A 10,783-nucleotide genomic window follows, 5' to 3' on the forward strand; every position below is an offset into this window, starting at 1 on the left:
GTGATTGCCTGGATTTGAGTGTTGAGGAAGAGGGGTGAGTAGATAAAACAGAGAGGATTCTTAGGGCAGTGAAACTGTTCCATCTGATGCTATAATAATAGATATATATCCTTTTCATATTCTTTTCAAACTAAATTTATTTTTTAATTTAAATTCAATCATTAGCATATAACATATTATTGGTTTCAGAGGTAGAGGTCAGTGATTCACCAGTCTTATATAATACCCAGTGCTCATTATATCACTTGTCCTCCTTAATGTTCATCACCCAGTTACTGCATCCCCCACCCTTCTCCCCTCCTGCTTCCTCTTAGTTGGTTTCCTATGATTAAGGGTGTCTTATGGTTTGTTTGCCTCTCTGATTTTATCTTGTTTTATTTTTTCCTCTCTTCCTCTATAGGTACATATACTTACACATTTTTCAAAACCTTGCTAGAAGATTTCAAAACCAATGCTAAGAGTAAATCCTAATGTAAGCTATAGACTCTTATTAATAATTATATATAATATTATAATAGTTCATCATTTATAACAAATTTACCACATTAATGGAAGATGTTAATCATAGGGAAAACCAAGAGAATAGTAAATAAGAACACTGTACTCTCTACTGAATTTTCTTTACATCTCAAATTTTTCTAAAAATAAAGTCTATTAATTTAAAACACAGGTCAATTTGTGTTAATGTTAACCCTCTTGTTAATGAACTCCATTTTATTGAAAACATGACCCCTGGATTTGTATGCTATGTAAATATCATCTCAATTAAAAAATAACAAAAAAAGCAACATAAAATTATGCAAATAGTCTAATATTGAAGGGTTAAATATATCATTGGCTTTCTAACACTTGCTTTTACAAATCAAAAATTGTCATTAGTTTTCACAATGTGTTTGCCTCCAAAACACAGGTATCAGGAAAACCACTGCTAAACCAAAACAAAATGGGAAAGTAAATCATATCAACAATGTCATCATTGGATACATAGACTCAGGGATGTCTAATACTACCAGCCATCTGATCTACCAATGTGGTGAGGTCAACAAAAGAACTACTGAAAAATTTGAGAAGGAGGCTGTGGAGATGTGAAAGGGCTCCTTCAAGTTTGCCTGGGTCTTGAATAGACTGAAAGTTGAACGGAATGTGGTATTATCACTGATATCTCCCTGTGGAAATTTGAGATCAGCCTGTATTACTCGCTGATGCCACACTACACAGAGACTATATCAAAAACATGATTGTGGGCACATCTCAGGCTGACTATGCTGTCCTGATTGTGTCTGCTGGTGTTGGTGAATTTGAAGCAGGTCTGTCCAAGAATGGACAGACCCATGAGCTTGCTCTTCTGGCTTACACACTGGGTATGGAACAACTAATTATTGGTATTAACAAAATGGATTTCACTGGGCCACCCTAAAGCCATATGAGATACCAGGATATTGTTAAGCAAGGTAACACCTACATTAAGAAAACTGTCTACAACCATGACACGTAACATTTGTGCTCATTTCTGGTTGGAAAAGTGACATCATGCATGCTGGAGCCACATCCTAACATGCCTTGATTCAAGGGATGGAAAGTCACTTGTAAAGATGGGAATGCCAGTGCAACCACACTGCCCAAAGCTCTGGATTGCATTCTACCACAAGCTCATACAACTGACAAGACCTTGTCTGCCTCTCCAGGACATCTGCAAAATTGGTGGCATTGGTGTTATCCCTCTGGGCCGAGTAGAGACTGGTTTTCTTAAACCTGGCATGGTGGTCACATTTGCTCCAGTCAATGTTACTACCAAAGTAAAGTCTGTTGAAATGCACCATGAAGCTTTCAGTGAGGGTATTACTGAGGACAATGTGAACTTCAATGTCAAGATGTTTATTGTGGCAATGTGGCTGATGTCAGCAAACATGACCCACCAATGAAAGCAGCTGGCTTTGCAGCTCATGTAATTATCCTGAACCATCCAGAACAAATCAGTGCTAGATATGCACCTGTGATGGACTGTCATATAGCTCACATTGCTTACAACTTTGCTGAGCTGAAGGAGAAGATATTTCATCGTTCTGAAAAAAACCTAGAAGATGGTCCCGAATTCTTGAAATCTGGTGATGCTGCCATTGTTGATATGGTTCTTGGCAAGCCTATGTGTGTTGAAAGCTTCTCTGGCTATCCTCCTTAGGGCTGTTCATGACATGAGACAGACGGTTGCTATGGGTGTCATCAAAATAGTGGACAAAAAGGCAGCTGGAGCTGGCAAGGCCACTAAGTCTGCCCAGAAAGCTCAGAAGGCTAAATGAGTATTATCCCCAGTGCCTGCCACCCCATTCTTAATAAGTGGTGGAAGAACAGTCTCTGAATCATTTGTGTCAATTGGCCATTTAATATTAATAGTGAAAGAACTGGTTAATGGTAATAGTGCTTCATAAAACCTTCAGAAGGAAAGGAGAATATATTGTGGACCATTTGTTTTTGTGTATGTGTGGCAGTTTTAAGTTATTAATTTTTAAAATCAGTACTATTTAATGGAAACAACTTGACCAAAAGTCTGTCATAGAATTTTGAGATCTATTACAAGTTTAATGAGCAAAATAAATTTAAAAATTATCACAATAAAAATTAAATAGCTGAAAAGAACTAGTTTTGAACATATTTTAAGTATCAAAAACTAGGAACGCCTGGGTGGCTCAGTTATTAAGCATCTGCCTTCCACTCAGGTCATGATCCCAGGATCCTGGGATCAACCCTGCAAAGGGCTCCCTGCTCAGCGGGAAGCCTGCTTCTCCCTCTCCCATTCCCTCTGCTTCTGTCCCCTCTCTCTCTTTCTGTGCCTCTCTCTATCAAATAAATAAAATCTTTAAATAAATAAATAAATAAATATTTAAAACTATATAAATTAAAGTACTATATAAGACTTCTAAATATACCTAATGGATTCTAAAAATGCAGCATCATTCACTTAAAAACAAATAAACATTAATTCATTAATATTCATATATTTGATATTTTTCCTATTCTTGAATGAGTATGTAGTTCCACTCTAAGTCTTAACAGAAAATGTTTTTTTCCTATATTTTTAGATATAAAATATTTCCTTCATCACTCTATTATAATTTTATAATCACTCTATTATAATTTTCATACAAAATATGAATTAAAAATTTTCCTGTGACCATAACACTGAAGTGTGAAATAAAAATATTTCTGGACATTATTATAATTGTTATTAGTACATATTTGATCAAAAACAAATAAATGAAAATCTGTTAGCATTTAATAAACATAAAAAATTAAATGGAAATATATTTCTTAATGAGATAAATGATCTTTTTTATTCTATCATCAGACTTTGCATCAATTGATTAAAATAACAATGCTAAAAAGTGTCATATTTTTAAAGATATTTATCTGTCAGAGAGAGAGTGCACATGCAGGAGGAGAAGCAGGCTCTCTGTTGAGCCAGGAGCCTATGTGGAGTTGATCCCAGGACCCTGGGATCATGACCTGAGCCAAAGGCAACTGCTTAACTGAGCCATGCAGATATTCCAAGTGTCATGTTTTTGCATTAATTTATTTGTATTAATTGTTTTATAAATGCTGTCAGCTGAGAATTAGTATTCATAGAAATAATTAGAAGTGATAAAAGTTTTCTTCTATCAAATTTATTCATTTTTAAAACTCTGAAGTATGTGCTGCAAATTAAAACATGATCTATTATTAAAAGTTATCTGCACTGATTCATTAGCTTACAACTCAGTTAGGTCTTCTCTCAATGAAAACAAAGATTGTAAACTACCTCCCTTGAAGAAAGTATGTGTTACCAAGGAATTGGCATTTTATGTCTTTGGTTCCAAGAATTATGCCATTTTTTACCTGAATACTAAGCAAATGGCCATTAATCTTTCACTTAGAGGCACCAGGTCTTATCTAATAACCCTGGAAAGAATTGAAAAAAACTAATGTTAATGTTGTTAAGATTTTCAACATAAATATTTTTAAATTATCAAAGGCTTTAAATATAGAACTATAAATACAAAGTATAGAAATACAGAAATATAGAATTATAAATAGAAACATAGATGTAGAAATATAAATAAGTATGAGTATAAACATAATTTATCCAAGACAAGAAATGCCCTGTGGGAATTAAAAGATGCATAGAAGGTTAAAATATATGTACAATTTTAAACTTGACAAAAATCCCCCAAAACAATGGAAGAGTGTTAAGAGTTTGGTAATCTCAAACATTGTATTTCAAAGTTGTCATTTTCCTTATTTTATGTAGGAGAGACTGAGGACCAGTTAAAGTAATTTCTTCAAAGACAGTCAAGAATCAACATCAAGGCTTTTTGTCATTAAAAGTCATGGTCTAGCCTTGACTTTTTGTAGCATTAACATCTGCCCACCTTCCCATCATCCTTGCCTTCTCTGATTATTATATTATTATGAGTCCTGTTTCTGGTCATTGGCATTACTTCCATGAGATAATGAAATTTCTCATTCTAGATTTCTCAAATTAAATTCAAGTATTGACACGTATGTAAGAAAGATGAGAAAATAGGTCCACTCAAACTTCTTCCCACATCACTACTGTCTTTATGTTTGCTTGGCAGATGTCTTCTGGGAAAACAGGGGAAACAAATATAAATATATCAAATATGGTTGTAGGTATGTCTCCACTTCTAGTGCAGATTTACTAACATACTTTTGAAAAACATTAATTGTTCATTCTGCCACTCTTGTTTCAATGGCATTATTATCCATTCCCAGATTGCTAGAAAAATGATCTGTTCACTGCCTTTTCTACTACATGACTGCAAAACATAACTGAGAAGTAATAAATAGCCACATACCAAGTAATAAATGGCTTGCTTTCAAAACAAAATTCTGATTACTTGGATTAAAAAAAGCAAATGTAGGGACGCCTGGGTGGCTCAGTTGGTTAAGCAGCTGCCTTCGGCTCAGGTCATGATCCCAGCGTCCTGGGATCGAGTCCCATATCGGGCTCCTTGCTCGGCAGGGAGCCTGCTTCTCCCTCTGCCTCTGCCTGCCTCTCTGTCTGCCTGTGCTCACTCATTCTCTCTCTCTCCATCTCTGACAAATAAATAAATAAAATCTAAAAAAAAAAAAAAAAAGCAAATGTAGAATTAAAGCAGAAAACTGTTGAAATCAATTGAGAGATGTGGTAGTATCATGTGGCTTGATAAAATAAATGCAGGTTTTCTTATTTTCAATTAAAATGGCATGATTCTTGGAAACATCTATTTAGTGTATTGCATACGATCATTTTAAAATTCTTATTTATAATTTTCTTTCAAAACAAAAAATATACTCTTGAAATGATTTAAACTATTTGTTTTTATCATCCTACACTCCAGGAAATATATGACTCTGCAATTACTAATTACAGACACAAAATAAAATATTTGCTTGTCACTTATTAGTAATTACTTATAGTTGATGAACGTACCTTGTAATTTACAGTACTTCAAAATTGCTGTCACAGAGTAGAACAGGGAAATTAATTTTAGTTACTAATGCACACCTCAACTGAACCTCAGACCAAGAGCTGTGGGACACATAAATATGATAAATACATCTGCAGTCTATTCCAAAGGCATCAAATAAAACCAATCATAGTTATGGTCCTTGGAAATGCTTTGTTCTTCTTTCAGTAGCAGTCAGAATTGTTGAACTTGAAAATATTTGGTACTGAGATTGAGAGGTAGCCTGAAGCCAGATCGGGCTTTGCAGAATAAACAGTGTTGAAATGGTTGTCTTAACGTCAGTGCTGGTATTTGAGAAAAGGAATTTTGAAGGTAAAATGAGCTCTAGTGTTCAGGCTTCTCCCATTTCAGTAAAGTGCTCCTTTGTCTGTGATCTGCTGCCTCTTCTCCATCTCCTTACTGACTGTATGCCTTGTCTAGGTCACTGTACATTTTCAATCTATGTTTCTTCCTTTGAAGAAATACGAAGTGAGACCCATTGCCTTCCAATGTCAAATGCCATTTCAGATCCGAATGGCATGCATCTGTAAGAATTCCTGTTTCAACACAAGTTATTGAGCGCTTTTTTGTTGATACAGGGACAAATGACTTAATGTTCAAAATGACTATCAATTACTTGCTGACCATAATTACTTCTGCAACTTCTCTCTAATAAGCTAAAAACCAAGAATGAACAACAACAACAACAAAAAAACAAACCAAACTCCAAAACATCTCCTTAAAGAGTCATTCATGGACTTATTTTTCCTTCACTTAGATGTGTCTGTACTCTCCCCAGTGATGACTGAAACGAAACCCAGCACTCTAGCAAACACTGGAGGAAGCCCAACTAAAGCAGAAAGGGCTTTCAGAGAAACATATTCTTTTGTGGTTAAGCTTCCACTTAACCCAGCTAGCCTCCATTTGATGGACGGAATTGAAGACAGGGAAAGCAGAACTGTGAGCCCTGATGAGCATCTTGATCAGCCTCCCAACCACCTTCTTCATTGTTCTTCAGTGATAGACCCTCTCACACTACTTCTGCAAGACGTTCCTCCGAAAGATCAGAGGTCCCAAAGGACCATTCTACCAGCTCTTCATAGGAGCTTTATCTTTATGCTCCTTCTAAAAGGCACTCTTGCTTGTACTTATTTTGTTATACCATCACCTGCCACTTAAAGGGTTGGGAGAATGGCTTCAAACCAAGGGCTTACCCAGTGTAGCTTTCTTTTAAGAGGAAGAAAATATATTAAATTAGAAAAATCTGAAAACCTTCACGAGGGAATTTAGATGACGTTTACAGAGTTGATGGAGCTATTTCAGGACAAATGCTTGTTGGATGCTTGTTGCTTTGCAAGTATAAAGCTACAAAGAAGGTTAGTGTATATGAACTCCAGTGGATACTTTTGCTGTAAGTGGCTCTGACTCTCTTAACTGCTTTTATTCTTTAGAGATAGGAACTACCTTATTTTACACATGATTATTGTTTTCTGTAATAAAAATATAATTTCAATCTATAATTATATTTTTTAAAATTCAAATTCAAAGCATTCCTAATAAAATAATAATAAAAATATCATTTTGAAATGTTTATAACATACTTCCTGATATAAAGTGAATTTAAGTCAACGACTTAACTCCTTAATGAAGGAAACAGATAAACAGAACTGAGAAGTGAGTAGGCACTTTTAAAAAATGATGAAATAAGATTACCAATATCGATATAATTTACAAGCTAGATATAAATTATAAGTTATGGTCCTAAAGGGCAAGAAAATTATAACCTCCTGGGTGACTTTCTCGATCTAAAGTAATTTGCATCCTTATACTAATATGTAACTTCACAGAATTTGATGAATTCCCTGATGAATAGGAAATAGAAGGTCAAACAAAAATATATTGTTTGTAGGTCTTTTGAATAATGCTCCAAGATGAGGCTGAAAAATTATACAGGCTTCTTTAGGTCTTATTTTCAAGTTTTGGATAATTTTTCTTAGCACCTGCACTACTGTTATTATATAATTTCCTTTTTATAAAAAGTAAATGAAAAGAAGGAAAGAAAGAAAGAAACAGAGAGAGGAAAAAAGGAAAGAAAGAGAAAAAATATTTACTATCATTGCCAGTTTACATTGCTTTCTTTTAAAGATATATCAGTTGTCTCTGCGCTCAGTAGAATTTTAGTTATACATGCAAATGTTCTGCAATACACAGCTGAACTAATGTTCTATAAATATCTTATTCAATTTATGGGCTCTGTCTTGTTTTATGAATTTACCAACCATTGTTCTCATGAATGTGAATAGTCTGTAATTGGAAATGTCATAAGACCATAGGAAAGTAAATTTTTTTCTTCCAAAATATTTTGGTAGGAATAAAGAAAGAAACAATCTAATACGGCAAACTGTGCTAGTATAAAATGAAAGAAAATAATTACAAATATATTAGTAAGTAACTGATTATTAGTCATTTAAAGTATTCTGTTGAATTTTCAAACTGAGAATGAGTAAAGAAATGTTCTGCATCAGATGGATTGGGTAATAATTTGCTTGGTAGTTTTGAAAGGGCTGATTTCCATATCATTCTGTATTGATTTAGGTGATGATTAGAGCAAGCACAGACTCCTTTGCAATATACAATTGCATATGTCCTCTCATAAATTAATTTGTTAACCTGGTAACATTATCCTCTTTCCCAATAGTATTACGTCTCATTTAAGGATGGCAAAAATCAGTGCTTTTATAAAAGGAGGTTTATACACATTAACTCTTTCTCTTTGATATTTACCGCTTGTGTTCTCAAAAAGAAAACGATCACGAAGCATTGTTGGAATAAAGGCACAGAGATATTTTGAAGTCAGTGCCAAAATGCTTTTCAATTGTCATGTTTTTACTTCATGAAAGACTTTGGGTTCAGCAAAAAATTAGGAATTTCACAAGAGCCACTGAAGTGCTTCACAAAAAGAAGATATCCCGTAGCTATAAATCCAACTACTTAGTTTCAGGGAAATTAGTGGGGTTTAAGTTGATTTGCTTCCTGACAAAGAGCTATGACTTTTTCTTTAGTAGATCTCAAGAACATTCTGTATCACTGGATCTTCCTTCTGCAGTCAGTGTGGAAAGTGACTAGCTGAGTGAGGGCAGTTACAAGGCTTAAAGAGAAAAGTAAACTTGAAAAAAAAAAAAGTAAACTTGATACTAGAAAAACATGGCAGACCAATCTTGGTTCAGTGTGTTTTAGTAGATCCTGGGCCAAACACTTTCCATGCTTTTCCTCCTTCAATTCTGAGTTGTCCTATGAGGGGAACTCATCGTCCTCATTTTTATAGGTTTGAAATTTGAGATGTAGTTGTTAATTTAATTTTTCCCAATATCACACAGCTAGTCAGTTGTAAAGCTGGAATTTGAACATATTTAAGCCAACTTCAGAGGTCATCAACAATTATTCTATATTGCCTTTAGTGAATTGAATGATCCAGGTATTAGTTTGGTTAAGTAAGAATTAAGTCTTTGACTCTGAGAAACAATAAAAGTCTTTTGACTTTTTTCCCCCTTCATGTGAAAAATAAGAATTTTAAAATCAGTAGTACAGAAGATACCTTTTTCTTCTATGATTCTAGGTCATGTACTGTGCTATTTTTCCAAAGGAAAAAAACATATTTTCCAGCCTTACTTAAAATTGAAGATGATATCCTTATGCCGATTGTATATCTTAGTATGATTAGTTTTTTTTCTTTAATATTATTTATTCATTTTAGACAGAGAGAGAAAGCAAAAGTGGGAGGAGTGGAGGGAAAGGGAGAAAGAATCTGGACCAGAGTCCTCACTGAACACAGAGCTTAATGCAGGGCTCAATCCCAGATTGTGGGCTCCTTCTCACAATCACTGCGAGGTTGTGACCTAAGCTAAAATCAAGAGTCTGATGCTCAACCAACTGAGCCACCCAGGTGCACTGATTATGTTTTTATAACATGAAAAACATATGGACTTCTACATGACTTTTCTCTTAGAATTCACTGATTAATTACATAGTACTATAATTCATTCAGAAATATTTATAAATGATTTTGCATCTTGAATTCAGAATGTCATCTACATATATTTGAAAGTTTAAAATATTGATCTATATCAGTTTTAGTGATTCACTCAAGAATCATTGTTTGGTATAGAAATGAATTCATAAATTTACTGTATTCAATCTTCAGTCATCTGGGCAATGGCCTCTAGGTTAGGAATCACTGATACAGAAATTGGGTTATAAAAACTCTAGAGCAGATGCATAATTTTTTTCTGAATGTTTTGAAATAAATTGTTTTGTGGTATTTAATATGCAGAATTAGATTATAACTGTGCCCTCACTGGGTGGATATAACAGATAATCACATGTTATTTGCACTTGATTCTAAAGCTCTCACAGTGGTTTCATGGTCTGGAGAGTGTATTAGTTTCCTAGAGCTGCCCTAACAAAGAAACAGACTGAATGGCTAAACAACAATGATTATCCCCCCCCCCCACCCCCCAATTCTGGAGGCTAGAACTTTAAGATCAAAAGCATGGGCAGAGTCAGGTTTTTTTTTGTTTGTTTGCTTATTTGTTTTCTTGTGTTTGTTTGGGTTCTCTCTTCTTGACTCGTAAATGGCTGCTTTGTCATGGTGTCTTCATGTGATCTTTCCTCTACATTCTAAAGTCCTTTAATAAGGACTCTAATCAGATTGGATTGGGCCCACTCTAATGACCTCATGCAACCCTAATTACCCTTTTAAAGACCATTTTTACAAACGTAGTCACATTCTGAGGTACTGAGTGTTTGGACATCAAAACATGAATTATTTGCAAATAGACAAAATTTAGCCATAAATAACCCATACTTTCGGGGATTGAGGCTGAAACATCCTTCAATGAAGTACATCATACTTATTAAGATACCTTTATTTTTTAAAAAGATTTACTTATTTATTTGACAGACAGAGATCACAAGTAGGCAGAGAGACAGGCAGAGAGAGAGGGGGAAGCAGGCTCCCCGCTGAGCAGAGAGCCCGATGCGGGGCTCGATCCCAGGACCCTGGGATCATGACCTGAGCCGAAGGCAGAGGCTTAACCCACTGAGCCACGCAGGTGCCACTAATATACCTTTAACTATGCTTTCTAAATAACATTTACAGACTATATTATCTTATTTTAATTTATCTTCACAAAAAGAAAAGTAGGCTAAAACAATTATTGCAAAGAAACCATGGAATACAAATAAGAATATAATGTAAACTTAAGTAGAAAAAAAAAATCCGTTGACAAATGCTTTCCTTA

At 34.6% G+C, this 10,783-nt stretch overlaps 1 pseudogene; it reads left to right on the forward strand.

The window, feature by feature from the left end:
• The first annotated feature begins 939 nt into the window (after nt 1-939).
• On the forward strand, nt 940-2,297 carry LOC101671665 (annotated as a pseudogene).
• The last annotated feature ends 8,486 nt before the right edge of the window (nt 2,298-10,783 follow it).

Source organism: Mustela putorius, unplaced genomic scaffold (genome assembly GCF_011764305.1).
Source record: "Mustela putorius furo isolate JIRA1106 unplaced genomic scaffold, ASM1176430v1.1 tig00000129_pilon_pilon_pilon, whole genome shotgun sequence".
NCBI lineage: Eukaryota > Metazoa > Chordata > Mammalia > Carnivora > Mustelidae > Mustela > Mustela putorius.